Genomic DNA, 15,756 nt, shown 5'->3' on the forward strand with positions numbered 1-15,756 from the left:
CCCCAAGCAGTGGTAAACCAATATTTCTTGCACACCCGGAAGCATAGGGGTTTTTGCATTCCATTTTTTTTACTCCTAGATTACTTAAAAATACTGTGAATACAGTCAAAAAAGTCTTATGCATATCATCCACAAAAAGTAGGAAATTTCTGAGGGAAAAATTAAGTATTTTTCATTATTTTAGATTCAATGCTTCTGTTTTGAAAATGTGAACATACTATCTAAACAGACTAGGTAAGCAACAGTCTATCAAAATAGTCTATCTGAAAGGAAAATAAAATGGAACCTGTGAAGAAACAAAGTTTGGTTGCAGTGAGACAGAACAATCCTGCACTTCTGAAAGAAATTTCTGGTTCCTGAACTAAATGTTACATCTGAGTTCCTCTGTTAGCAATTATCTTTTTCTTCTGAATTTGTCTTTGAGATCTGTGAGACTTCTTCTTCCCTATCTCAAGTTTGAACAGTTCTGTAGGATTGGGTCTGTATGTATGAGATACAGTATGGACTGATTTTCAAAGGAGGAACAAGAAATGCATGGTTATTAAGAACAAGTAAATATATATTTAAGAATTTGTGTCCTATAATCCTTTTTATTTTCATTGAATTAAACTGCTGCAAGATGAAAACAGCTAGCAGTTTGACAGATGAATTAAACTGAAAGAGTAATGCAGCACTTCATTCTTGTTTTTCCAGTGACATTTTTTCTGCTTACCTTCAAATCCAACAGACATTTTTGGAATAATTCAGAGAAAACCCAGCACTCTTGCTAGTATTGTGTGCAACATGCTAAATCTTTTTGCAGAGGAAAGAAATGCTAGGATGTTATATTACATCTACTGCTGATTGGAAGCTGTGGTCACTCAGGTCACTGCAGGCATAATAGATACTCCACAAAACATCTGTCTCTTGCACAAATTGACCATACCACAGGCAGACACAGCTGATGTAGGTTGCAATGCATTTTCAGTAAGCACTTACAAATACATGTTCAGAGGATTCCTTTTGACTCCTTTACTTATCTGTTTTTGATACAGTGTAAGTGCTTATGCAGTAGCAGGGATTTTTATTATGGCAGAAACACTTAACAGAGTAGCATTATATCATCCCGTATATTCTCAAGTAACTCATTGTGGCCATATTAGTGAGCATGGTGACATCTTATATTGCAAATTTCATGATCAATTGTTCATGCTCTTCTTTTCTGTCCTTCATGGACTCTATGTGATCTAACTTGTTGAAAGTATTTGGTAATTCAGGAGGTGGGTGGAAAACTACCAGCCAAAATATTGGAGATCATCCAGAGAATACAGGGTTGATATGTACTACTGATTTTATGGTTCAAATGCAATCTTATGCCTTAAAACTTGAACTTTCACTGATGCAAAAACAGTATAAAAATCACTACTTGTTTCCAAATCAGACAAATTTAACTATGTTTTTACTAATATAAGTGGTGGCCAACTTTTGCAGAAAAAAAATCAGATCTAGGGACAGGTTCATCTTTTCACATCTTCATCCTAAAGTTACATAGGAGTAAATGAGTAGATATTGAAGAACAATGAAATTACTGTATTAGGACACCCTTTGGAAATGTAGAGCAAAAAAGATTTCTTTTATTTGTAATACTGTTAACTCAGATAGATGGTTTGCATTTTCATAAGGTTAATAGAAGCTATATAGCTAACTATTACTGAAAAACATCATTGGGAATTACAAATTGATTATCTATATACTGGCAAATCCAAAAGAGAGAATCTTCTTTTAGCACTGAAGTAAACCCTCTCAGATTTCCTCTCTAGGGATCAGCAGACTGTGACTTACTTACCTGTTTCTGGCAAATGTGAGAGAGACACACCCACCGAATCTACAGTTGTCCAAGTATTGCTAAAAAAATTTAGCAGGACAGTACTTAATGGGAATCATATAATAATAGTGGACAATGGATGTAGAGTGATGAATCTTGGAAAAAAATTAATTAAAATGTGAACCCACGTTTCTCATTCTAAATCACCTCTTCGTTGTCAGCAAGAAGACTTGGATGGCATTTCAGCTAAGAACTTTCTTCTACTCATGTTGGTGGTGCAAAACTGTAGGTACAAAAATGCTGTTAGTGAGGATCTTCTTGTTATTTTTCTAAGTCCGTGAGAGACTTTTCTCTCTCACAGAAGAGGTAGCAGGGAATGTAAACAACCAAGCCACCTGCAACCTTGGAAAGTCTTGTTTATGGTATAGTAGAAAATATTTTGATAATGGATGTTTTAGGATTTTGGCCAATCACCCCCAAGGGGTGGCTGGTCCTTTGTCCAATTAGACTATGAAGAAAAAAGTCTATAAAAGAGTTTGTAAAATAATTAAATAAATCAATCTTACTGCACAATTCCTGCCTGCTGGATCTTCTCCTCCTCCTCCTCCCTATGGCTGCGGGACACGGTGATATACCGTAGGAACCAGGCCTGCGATAATACAAAACAGTAAAAATTTTAATGTTCTGAAAGTAGTCCTGAAGGTATTATTAAGTCATCAAATAGGTGAATAGTATAGAATCATTGCAGAGACACCAGTCAGAGAGAATAGGTGGGTAATGTTGCCAGATTGCTCCGTGTTGTTGCTTAGGTAGTTTGGGATTTTGCATCGAGGAATTATGTGATTGTTTTCTCTGACCTGCTTCTCCCTTTCCCCTTTCCATTTCTCTTGTTTCATCTATGTTGGGGAAATTATCCAACTTTAGCCTTATGGCAATTTGACAACTAGAAAGTTTAAGAGGCCTTCATCAAAGTTTATACTTGACTGACTGACTTCCTCCATTATGTGTAAAACTACACTTCTGCACTATGAAAACATTATCAGAGTCTGATGAAAATGTTGACACCGAAACCTGAAGGGGAAGATATGTAACCTGCACCCCCTAAAAAAGTGAAGAGGCAAGAATTGCATATGAAGAACAGGGAAAATACTTTGGATATGTATTTGGATAAGCATTTTTAGTTAAGGATAGAAGGCAGATATATTTGGATGAATATTCTGAGATAAGGAAAGTGTTCAAATAAATAAACAAACAAACAAACCTCAAGCAACCAACCAAGCAAGCAACCAAAAACCTCTTGATTTACCAAATAGAAAATTAACTTTAAAATTCATTGTTGAACTTGATCTCTCAGGACAAAATTTATAAAATATAACATGGACAGAATAAAACTATCTGCTGTAAAATGTAAAAAACATAAACTTCAACTGAAGTATTCTCCTGTAGAGTAGTAATTCATATTTGTATAGTAAGAGCATTCTTCTAGAATCCTTGGAGGAATCTTCACTACAAAATCTGAAAGAGATGGACATTTGATAGGTTTGACAAGTTCTATGCTAGTTTTTTATTTTTTTTTTTTTTTTGATTTAACAGCACTTTATATAGAAAGGGATACCTCCTACACTTCCATGTATATTTTACATTTAAGAACCTTATACCATTTTAGCAGGCATTCTGTAACTATCTTTGGTCCTGGATCTTGTCTTCTATAACCCAAAAAATGCCAGGGAATATATTCTTTGAAAACAGAACCAAAACCAGCTACATGAACACCAGAATGAGTAAAGCACAGTGTCCTAAAATTTGGAATCTTAGCAATGAATGAAAGCTTCTGCTCACTTTTTTCTGTATTTTTTTTCCTCCCATGCTTGAGATGCTTGCATGGTTTCCTCTCAATTGGATTTTATTGCTATTTATATTGGTATTTAAAATACTTGAAGTGATGCTAGACCTGTTTGTTCAGGTCCAGCACACACATATTTATTCTTTGTGCTGTTTCTATTCAGTTTCTTTAAAGCACTTAGGTGTGGGATATGCCCAGCCACTGCCCTGGAGGGATGTCTGCTGAGATAAGAGATTTCGCAATCGCCCAGCAGGACTCCCTGGAAAGGAAAGGACTTTTGAGTCATGGTGAGGAAAAGTAGACCCACAATCCTTTGGGAGACCCTATGCAGATCATTCTGTAACCCATTGGTCTGTCCCAGACCCTCTGTAACCCATTGGTCCCCTTGCTGATCCCCTGTATCCCTATAAAAGAAGACCAGTTCGCCTCTGTAGAGGAGAGCTCGTCACTGGCCTTCCCTTCGCCGGAGGGAACCACCAATAAAGCTACCTTCGTGCGGAACCAGCCATACGGGTCTTCTCGTCTCTCTCTCTGGTCTGGTTTGGCCTTAGAGGCAGCCCTGCAGAGCTGAGCTGAAATCACGAGCTGATAATCACTAAAGAGCTGATAGCTTCTGCAAGGGCTCCTCTGCCAGCAGCTGAGAGGAAGATACCAGACTTCGGGCAGGCGATTCCTTTCGGGACCATCTCCCCGGACCGGTCATATCTTCCTGGGTCGCAGCCACGGACCACATCTCCAGCTGTAATAACTGGCGCCCGAACAGCCTTGGATCCTGGACAACCCGGACCTGGCCCGAGCTGCGTCTTGATCACCAAGACAGAACCAGCCGTTCGTGTGCTGGCACCCTGGCAGGCGCCGGCACACCCGCTCTCCCCCTCCCAGCTGCATCTTGCGCAATCCCTGCTGATGTTCCCCCTCTCCCTGCACCCCCCCCTCCCCCTACTACGGGTTCTTGCGCAATCCCCATTTCCCCCGCTGCTGTCCTAGAGCCTACTGCCCCCCCCCATCCTCCTATCGCCCACCCCGACTCCACATGGAATTGCGAAACCGGAACTACCTGTAATCCACCCCCCCAAACGACCTGCTGCTGTACAACCTCTTCACCCACTTGCTGCCATAACAGGACCCCTTCCTACCCCTCAAAGCACCCCCGACCCCCCGCCATTCCCGCCCTGGGTAAAGCAGAGCCGGCATTTCAAAAACGCCGCGCTACGCCTGTATCCCAGCCCCGCCCTGCCATGGCCTATCCTTTCTGTTCAGATGACAGTAGCAGCAGCTCTGACTCTGAATCTGAAGACCGGTGGGCACAGACACGCAGAGAAGCAAACCGGGAGGGGGATTGGGAGTTGGCTCAGAAAATTTCAGCTTTTCCAGTCATTATAGGGAGAGGGAGGAGGGGTGGCATATCTACAAAAGCATGGGAGCCTTTCCCATACAGAGAAATCAAAGAGCTTAGCAAGGCAGCAAAAGACCATGGGAGAGGATCACATTTCTTTAGAAACCTATTGGAAGCCACTTTCTCTGCCTATACATTAGTACCACATGATATTAAAAACATTATTAACTGCATCCTTTCCCCTGCCGAATATATGTTATGGGAAAGGCATTGGAAAAGACACTTAAAAACACTATCTGACACTTATGCTAAAGATACAAATCAGACAAATTGGACAATAGAACAACTGGCTGGAGAAGGTGACCTCCAAAAACCTTTAGATCAAGCTACAACCTTACCTGAAGTAGCATTACAAGACATAGCTATTGCAGCTAAGACATCGCTGTTTCTCACCCCTGATGATTCTGTTCCCACACAATATTTCTCTAACATCAAACAGTCAGCAAATGAAAGCTTCATTCAGTTTGTTGATCGTTTGAAAGCTAGCTTAGAAAAACAGATAGAAAGTCCGGATGGACGAAAAGAACTCTTGAGCAAACTTGCCATGGTAAATGCTAATGAACAATGTAAGAATATCTTGAGGGCCCTACCCATGGACACAGAACCCACAATAGAACAAATGATAGAGACCTGTACTAGACACACATCCACAGAGAACACAATGACCCAAGCAGTTGTAAAGGGCATCACAGAGGGAGTTTCCAGTGCATTTGCTGCAGCAGTCTCTAAGGAGAATGCCCGCTGTTTCTATTGTGGCGAACTTGGACACTTTATAAAGGATTGCCCACAAAGGTCACCCACCCAGGACCATCGCGCCGCCTACCAAAGGCACCAGAGACAGCAACAGCACCAGCAGCGTCCAAAAAACTTCTATCGGAGCGCGGTGTCAAGGCCCCGCGCCCAGACAACAAATCAAAGGCCATACTACCCTGCCGCAGCGGTGAACTCCACATCAGACCACTGAGAGCAGACAGCTGGACCTCGCCCAGCACCATCATCCCAGGCGATCCCAGAACACATGAAAAGGATCCAACACACGGAGCGCTACCGATCGGAACGAGACGCCAACTGGTAACATCACTGCCATTTAACTTTGTTGACAAGCGTTTTTATCGTATCCCCACAGGAAAGTATGGACCGCATGACGGCCCATGGGACATTCTTATCCTAAGCGACACCATCCATGGTCCAGAACAACTCTTTGTATTACCTGAGATACAAACAGTGCACCCTGGACAAGAGATTCTTGTCCAGCTTTGCTGCACGGACACACCTTTCTTTCTCCCACAGGGAACACCGATTGCTCAAGCTTTTTTACTTCCACAGAACCGCCCAGAACAGCTTCCCCTCAATCCTACAGCAATGTGGATAGAGATCGTGGGCTCAAACAAACCGACCATTGAATGCAGCTTGTTCTGTAAAGGAGAGAGGGTCTACCGCCCAGGGATGCTGGACACTGGAGCAGACGTGACCATCATCGCCCGCTCCGAGTGGCCAGAGAATTGGGAACTGGAGCCAGTGGCAGGTATGATCTCCGGGATTGGTGGAGTTGCAGTATCCATGAGAAGCAAACGAAATGTTGTCATTGAAGGACCTGAGGGCAAGATAGCGACCACCCGACCATTCGTGGTAAGAGCCCCCATCACCTTATGGGGCAGAGACCTTCTATCCCAGTGGGGTGCCACTCTTACCATTCCCAGCCAGGATTTCTGACTGGGGCCACTGAGAAACGCGCGCTGCCATCTACTCCCCCACTCACCTGGAAGACTGACAACCCAAAATGGACAAGGCAGTGGCCCCTTGATAAAGAAAAACTCAGCGCGCTGGAAGCCCTGGTGGAAGAGCAACTTGCCAAAGGTCATATCACTGAGACTACAAGTCCTTGGAATTCTCCTGTCTTTGTACTGAAAAAGCCTGGCACAAACAAATGGAGACTACTCCATGACCTACGAAAGATCAATGAGGTCATTGAAGACATGGGCCCCCTCCAACCCGGCCTGCCATCACCATCCATGCTGCCCCGAGACTGGCTGCTGGCCATCATAGACATTAAAGACTGTTTCTTTAACATCCCGCTCCATCCCCAGGATGCACCACGGTTCGCCTTCTCCATCCCTTCTCTTAACAATAAAGCCCCACTCAGAAGGTACCATTGGCTCGTCCTCCCACAAGGCATGAAGAACAGCCCGACCATCTGCCAGTGGTATGTCGCCCACATTCTATCCCCCATCAGAAGCCTGTTTCCAGAAGCAATCATTTACCACTATATGGATGACATATTAATCTGTGCATCAGAAAAAACTTACTTGGACAGAACTCTTAAAAAGACAATTGAAGCCATAGAAGAAGCAGGGTTCGAGATTCGTGAAGACAAAGTGCAGCACTCCAGCCCATGGACTTACCTCGGCCTCCAGATCCATGAGAGAACCATCGTACCCCAGCAACTCGCCATCAAAAAGGACCCTAAAACCCTAAGGGACTTACACAGCCTGTGTGGATCCATAAATTGGATACGCCCCCTACTGGGAGTTACAAATGAAGACCTTGATCCCCTGTTCAACCTCCTCCGCGGCAGCAAAGACTTGGACTCTCCATGCGTCCTCACACCTGAAGCCCGAGATACCATCACTAAAGTTCAAGAAGCCCTGTCTTCACGCCAAGCCCATCGCATTGAACCCAGCCTGCCTCTTCAGTTTGCAGTTTTGGGTAAAGCTCCCTGTTTCCATGGACTGATCTTCCAATGGGACCCTAAACTCAGAGACCCTTTGCTGATACTTGAATGGGTCTTCACAAGCCATCAACCTACAAAGAGATTAACCACCTTCCAAGAAGTGATGGCACATTTAATAAAAAAGGCCAGAACTCGTCTCCGCTCTCTTGCAGGGTGTGAGTTCACATGCATATACTTGCCATTGACCACTGAAGATCTGAAGCTGTTGCTTCGGACCAATGAGAGCCTCCAGTTAGCCCTAGATAGCTACACAGGCCAAATTTCCGTTCACATGCCAAAACATAGACTTTTCTACCGTGAAGCAGCTTTTAAATTGATTCCAAAATTAATCCAAAGTAGAAAACCTCTTAAAGCTCTGACCGTCTTTACTGATGGTTCATCACATCGGTCTGTCATGACATGGAGACAACCCAATACCCAGAAATGGGAATCTGATATCCAAATAGTAGAGGGATCTCCACAGATTGCTGAATTAGCAGCTGTTGTCAGAGCCTTTGAGAAGTTTAAAGATGAACCTTTTAATCTGGTCACAGATTCGGCTTATGTCGCTGGTATAGCTATGAGGGCTGAACATGCTTTTCTAAAGGAGGTCTCCAACCAAAAATTATACCAATTGGTTTCTACATTAATCCATTTAATCTCGCACAGAAAACAGCCTTACTATATTATGCATGTGAGGTCACACACTAACCTCCCTGGCCCCATTGCTGAAGGGAACAGGAGAGCAGATGCACTGGCCATGCCAGCAGAGACTGCAAACGTCCCTGACATCTTTGCCCAGGCAAAGTTGTCACATGCATTTTTTCACCAAAACATTCCTGCACTCGTCAGAATGTTCAAGCTTTCAAAAGATCAAGCAAAAGCTATCATTGCAACGTGCCCGAACTGCCAGAACTACCAAATACCATCTATGGGTACCGGAGTCAACCCCCGCGGTCTGAACAGCTGCCAATTGTGGCAAACTGATGTAACCCACTTCCCATCCTTTGGGAGATCCAAATACGTGCACGTGTCAGTTGACACATTTTCTGGGGCAGTGTTTGCGTCGGCCCATGCAGGAGAAAGTGCCATCCACGTCATCAAGCATTTTCTCCTTGCCTTCGCCACCCTGGGAGTCCCTGAAGAAATCAAAACAGATAATGGGCCTGCCTACACCTCTCACAAGTTAAAAGATTTCTTCAACCAATGGGGAATAAAACACAAGACAGGCATACCTAGCAATCCCACAGGACAATCCATTGTAGAAAGGACCCACCAAACCCTCAAAAGAGTCCTCAACCAGCAACGGAGAGAAACGGAAATCTTGTCTCCTGTTGAAAGACTCTGTAAGGCTCTCTATGTCATTAACTTCCTAAATGGTACCTCGTCAGAGCCTGACCCCCCAGTACTCCGCCACTTCTCAAATTCAACCCAAGCTAAGCTCACGGAGAAGCCACCAGTGCTGGTGAAGGACCCTGAAACACACCAGGTATCTGGGCCTTTCCAATTGATTACCTGGGGGAGAGGCTACGCCTGTGTCCAGCTACCATCTGGCCCGAAGTGGTTCCCAGGAAAAAGCATTAAACCATACTTAGGCCCTACAAACACTGCTACTACAAACACCAAGAACTCTCCTGAGACAAATACAGGACCTCCACAAAACCAGACCAGCTCGGCATGGAGACGAAAACGTCGCCAGATGCCCACCAACCAGGAAAAAGATCGTCCCAGCACACGGCAGCAGACGAAACAGAAAGCTGAACAAGAAGCTACAGCAAACAGTCAAGCCGTAGGCCAGACACAGCCTGGAAAAACTGATCCCTAGTTTATATGTTATCACCCCTTGCTACCCCAAAATATCCCCTTCCCTCAACCCTTGTCAAACTTCCCTAAAAACCCCAAAACCTCCCCTCTCACCACAAAGCTAACAAAATCTTACTTGTATTCCCTCTCAGAAGCCCCATCCCTGCCCAAAGATGAAATGTATCTACATTGATGCTCTCCTCACCACAGCCTTGATGACCTAAAAGTAGACAATGACTTTTGGACGATGGGGAATAACGGGATGGATTGTATCTTTGATTAAGGGAGCTTTGTGGGTATTCATTGTAATTATTACTATGTTACTTATGTTCTCTTGCCTCCTACGTTGCTGCAGAAAGGCTGCTGGGAATGCCCTTTTAATAAATACAGAAGGGGGAGTTGTGGGATATGCCCAGCCACTGCCCTGGAGGGATGTCTGCTGAGATAAGAGATTTCGCAATCGCCCAGCAGGACTCCCTGGAAAGGAAAGGACTTTTGAGTCATGGTGAGGAAAAGTAGACCCACAATCCTTTGGGAGACCCTATGCAGATCATTCTGTAACCCATTGGTCTGTCCCAGACCCTCTGTAACCCATTGGTCCCCTTGCTGATCCCCTGTATCCCTATAAAAGAAGACCAGTTCGCCTCTGTAGAGGAGAGCTCGTCACTGGCCTTCCCTTCGCCGGAGGGAACCACCAATAAAGCTACCTTCGTGCGGAACCAGCCATACGGGTCTTCTCGTCTCTCTCTCTGGTCTGGTTTGGCCTTAGAGGCAGCCCTGCAGAGCTGAGCTGAAATCACGAGCTGATAATCACTAAAGAGCTGATAGCTTCTGCAAGGGCTCCTCTGCCAGCAGCTGAGAGGAAGATACCAGACTTCGGGCAGGCGATTCCTTTCGGGACCATCTCCCCGGACCGGTCATATCTTCCTGGGTCGCAGCCACGGACCACATCTCCAGCTGTAATACTTAGGAATATGTTAAAGTACAGTTGAAATTCCTGGGATTTAAGTCCTTAATAATTATTGCACTTACTAATGCCTTCCTTAATTAGAAGACCAATAGATAAGGTTACACAGTTGCTACTCTTATCAAGGAGGTTTGCAGAAAAAAACAGGGAAGATGGTGGTGTTGCAATCATTACAGCTATTACAGTCCAAGTTTATTAATTTGACATGCGTTGGCTGGTAAAACACATGCACCTGATAGTGCACATTTCTGATGGTCTTTTCAGGGACACAGACCCGTGTAAATCTAATAACAAAGAGAAGCTATTAGTACAGATCTTTGATGTACTTACTCTAGTACCTTCAGTTTTAATGTTGGGCATTTCTTTTTGGTGAGCATTTGTATTTTTATTAAAAATAATGCATAATTGAGAAAATTCTATAAAAATCTACTTATAGTAATTACAATTACTCATTTAATCTATCCTTGCCTTTGTAAGTTGCCATTTTTCTTACTTTGATTGCTGAAGATTGATCAAACTCATGCAATAACATCATAATCTCTGCGAATTGCATTAGAACTTCCTGCAGTAATTATTTTTTATGAAACTTATATTTTTATAATTTTCTCTTTGTTTTGTATGTCTCATACAATTCAGAGAACATTTTTTTCTTCTCCAAGATAGAAAAATTTCTAAACCAATAAAAAAATTAAGAAAAGCCATCCTAATACCTTGACAGAATGCTAAAACAATGTTGTTTGTTTCCCTATTAACAATGTTGTTTGTCAGGTCATATTTTTGCTCATCTTGCTGCCTGTTCTCTTTCGACAACAGTTCTTAGAAACTAAGTACACAAATGTCCACAAAGAGTAGAAAATGAAAAAGAAAACAAAACCCTGGAAAATACCGTAGAATCAGATGAAAAGATTTTCTTCAGACAAATGTTTACAAACACTATCTTCCTGTTACATGCCTATTTCTTGAAATGGGAAAATACAGAATTAAAAAGTCAAATCTCTGTCTCTTCCCATAATTACATTTTAAAGTAATACATTTTTCTAAAATATGGTTTCAATTTCCTGCCATAACTAAAGAGGATGTATTTCTCAGCATTTTGAATTTCCACTGAAATCACAGGCTGCACAGTTGCAGATATTATTTGATCAAGAATATATTTAGTGGTTGCAGTTGTATACTGTTTCAGAGCATTGGAAAATACATATCCACCATTCCTGTTACGTAAGTTACAAAAGTAAGATAGTGGTATTTTGCTCCTTCTCTGACTTACATTATGAACCTATTCAAAACGTCGCTATGATGTGTGAAATATAGATAACATAAAAGGATAAAAAACTCCAAATAAGACACAGAACATAAAGTGATAAAGGTAAATTATATACCATGAATACAAAGAACTATTTTAAGAACATATGTAAACCACCTTTTTTTTTCTTACACTTTTTGAAAGTAGTTGTATGTAATAATTTTTAACATCAGAATTGGATGTTTATGGTTTTTATTTTTAGTTTGGATCATGTTGTCTTTGCTCTATTGGTAGTTTTTTGTATGACTCAGTTTTTCATGGCTATTAAAATTATCTTTTGGGACTGTAGGAGGTAATTTTAATAGCTACTTTTTATTAATGTCCTCCATCAGTTATGATAGGCAGTGCCACCTTGGTTGATTACACAGTAGATGTAAGGCATAATCAAAAAAAATTTGAGCCAAACCAAATGTTCTTTTTAAATGTTTAAGAATTTTTCATTTCAGAATTTTCATCAATAACAATAATGCATTAAAGTTTATAAAAACACATTTTATTTAGAATAAATTTATTCAGTTGGGGGGGGGGGTTTGTTTGGGGTTTTGTTTTGTTTTTTTTTCTTTAGCTAGCACAATGACTTTATCCAGGAGAAAAAAAAATGGAAAAAAAAAAATTAAGCCATTAAATAAATTAATTAATTTTTAAAAAATTAGAAAAACCTGGGTCTGTTGTACCAGATGATGAAAACACTAACTAATGATAGGCTTTTCCAAGCATAGGCAAGTGTGAATTATGACCAGAAGGTATTGGAAGCAGATTTGAAAACAAACTTACTGGTGCCACAAAGCTTCCAGAATAACCTTTTTATACATTTCAGAGGAGTTTTTGAAGTACACATGTACCTTCATCCCCATTTGCACAGCTTGACACATTTCACACTTTTAATGTTTCATACCTTGAATAGAAACTCCCACTCCATCACATGTATGCAGCAAAGGATTAGGATCACCACCACCCATAACTCTTTCCTCTAAATCATTTAGCAGGACATAGGAGACATCATTTTTCCATTCCTTCAGCAAACACACCTGAAAAACCTACATGACCAAAGAGCAGAAATAACAGACAGGCACTGACAAAACAGTTTGTGACCAATTTTGAGCAGAAGCTTTGTTCTTCATTCCTGTTTGCTCCAGACAAATCCAAAGGCCTTTGGGATGGATTTATATATAAATGCAAGAATGTGATCAAAAAGTTAGTCTGAATTATAACTTAAAGCCTAGAGCTGAAATTATTTTAAGGTCTACAATTCCAGTCCGAGGTCTTAACCTTTAGTCTGGAGGTTTAGCTCCAGCTATATTTTATCCACAGGAGGAACTGCTCAGCAGTGAAATATATAAATTAATAAAAAACTCCTTGATCCCATTGCATAGGTTCTTTTTCTTTTTAACAAAAGAAGTCAGGAACATAGACCAGAATTGAGACACACTCCAGCCTAGCTACACTATCTACATGATCTGAAAATGAGGATCCAAATCCCTTTGGATACCTACTGTTTGACTGGGGAGAATACCTTTTTCAGAAGTACAAATGAAATTGTGACCCTGGCGGTGTAGCACTGGTAAAAGAAAACTAGCAGAGAGACCATAAAACTTTTTATTGCATGTGTCTGTATTCTGAAAATGTTGGATACATGTAAGTAAAGTAAACTGTCACTCTTCTTAATTTTGTTTGTTTACTTTTTGTGAAATATGATTGGTATGAAATACATTGGAAAATATTAAACCCTAAATACATTAGACTCTCAAGATGACAATGTACAACTTATGCATTAATTTGCTGGAAAACTGTGAGGATGCTTCTTAGCACTGAATAAAAGAACTCTCAAGGACACAACACGAATGAAACAGCCGTCTCCATCTCAATTACTAATCTACAGCTGTGCAGATGCACGATACTTTCTGGAGAACAAGAAAATCGTTAAAATACCCAAATGAATTATCCCAACATTTTTGTTAATGCAAAAGAAAGCTTGCTTTTAGAACACTATGCTACATCTACAGTCAGGCTACAGAACATCATATTCATCTGTTCAATCTTATTCTACAAGAAAAAAATCATAAATATCATTTAAAAAATCATAATATTTAATATCAGTTTCATTGGTCCATACAATTAGACTGATTTGCAAATAAAAGAAAGCAGAGTAGTTAATAATTCATCTTGGGAATACCCTTCCAGGTATCTGATCTATAACACTTAGTATGAACCAATATTTTCAAAATTGTAATTGCAAAGGCTTTTTATGTAGAGGGATTCCTTATGGAACAAAGGCATATGATACCTCTGGAAAGATTGGACAACCCAGGGTTGCTGAGGGAAAGCCCCTGAACAGGCCCCTGGCTGCAGGCAGGCCTGGAAAGCACCTGGCTGCAGGCAGGCCTCAGAGTCCTTGGCAAGGTATACACTGGCTGGCTCCCCCGCTGATTAGAGGCCATCTAGAGGGACTGGGCGTGAATCTCTGCAAAAGTAGGTATAAGTTAGCATAGTTGAACAATAACGATGCTTAATTGTATCAGTGTACGTGTTGTTTATCCAGCCAGCTCTCCGGACTTGGTCCCTAATACCTGGCGCCTGAGCAGGGACTAGAGTGATCTTACTCGCCTAAATGCGGTTTGTTTTGTTTAAATGGGGTTTGCCTAAACGCGGCAAGACTCCAAATCATTGCACCAGTGGTGAGGAGCCTGGAGAGCTGGAGCGGGAGTGTCCTGGCAAAAAGCTGAGTGGTGCTGGAGACGAGAGCTCAAGCGGCCAAGCGAGTCCCCACAGGTAAGAAAGCTATGGAGTATGAGGCTGCCACTTGTCTGCTAGCCAGTATCCTCTCTAAGAGAGGCGAGACTGTAGAAGATTGAGATTTCTATGCCCTAATAACGTGGGCCTGGGAACAAGGGTTTTTGAAATGCACTTCGCTTTTGTTTTCAACCGAGGAGTGGTGGGAAGTTGGAAACAGACTATGGGAGTTCACAATTGAGGGTGGAAAGGAAGGTAAAGAAGCTAAAGCTCTTGGATTAACATGGAGATCTGTGACTAATGCCCTCTCAGAAATTAGAGAGGAAGGTGGCTGCAGCAGCCATGGAGGCACTGGAGGGTGGCGGCCCCGGAAAAGAAAGGGGGGGTCTCACAGAGCAGCAGCCGGAGGCCAGGGTGGAGTCCAGGGTTGCGCGATTCTTCGGGCTGACTGCGGGTCGACTGATGAAGGGGACATCAGCACCTGTACGCTCGCTGCGGGAGCTGCTGGACCCAATGGAGAAGGAAGTTACCCCGCAGAAGCCTGAGGGAGAACTGGAAGCAAAGGCAGAAACAGAGCGTCCCGACTCTGGGGGTGGGGTGCAGGCGAGCAGAGCAGAAGAAAGCCGTCCTAGCTGCCGGCCAAAAATGTCAGCATGCTATCGCCCTCTGCTGGACAGCTGATCATCATCCGACTGTGAAGCAGCCTCTACGGCTTTGTCACCCGCAGAGGCAGAGCCAGCCGGGGCTGCCAGGGGGCAGCCCCAAGAGGAGGAGAAGCACCAAGAGATGATGCATGAAGTAACTAAGAAGCTTGCTGAATTGTCTACGCCTCAGGATGCACTGGAGTTTAAGGCTCACGAAACCACACCATCAGCACTGTGGCGTCCCGTGGACCCACCGGTCAAGGCCACCAGAATTCCTCCATTCCCGTCGGGAGAACCGGGCACAGGGCCTACGGCCCTTCCCTCCCAGCAAGAGGAGGTGCAGCCCTTGCCTCCGTCAGCCCCAACGGTGAGGATTGATCCATTGCAAAGGAGATGGAACGGAGTTGTCCATAACACAATCTTTGAAGGAGATTGGCAAACCGTAGATGCCTTAGCCTTCCCTGTACTGATACAGGGGGACACCGCCAGGTGGGAGCCCCATGACTGGAAGATTTTGCAGCAAGCGAAGCAGTTACCACGCACAGCCTCCAGTCTG

Source organism: Coloeus monedula, assembly GCF_965178545.1.
Source record: "Coloeus monedula genome assembly, chromosome: 1".
Taxonomy (NCBI): Eukaryota; Metazoa; Chordata; class Aves; order Passeriformes; family Corvidae; genus Coloeus; species Coloeus monedula.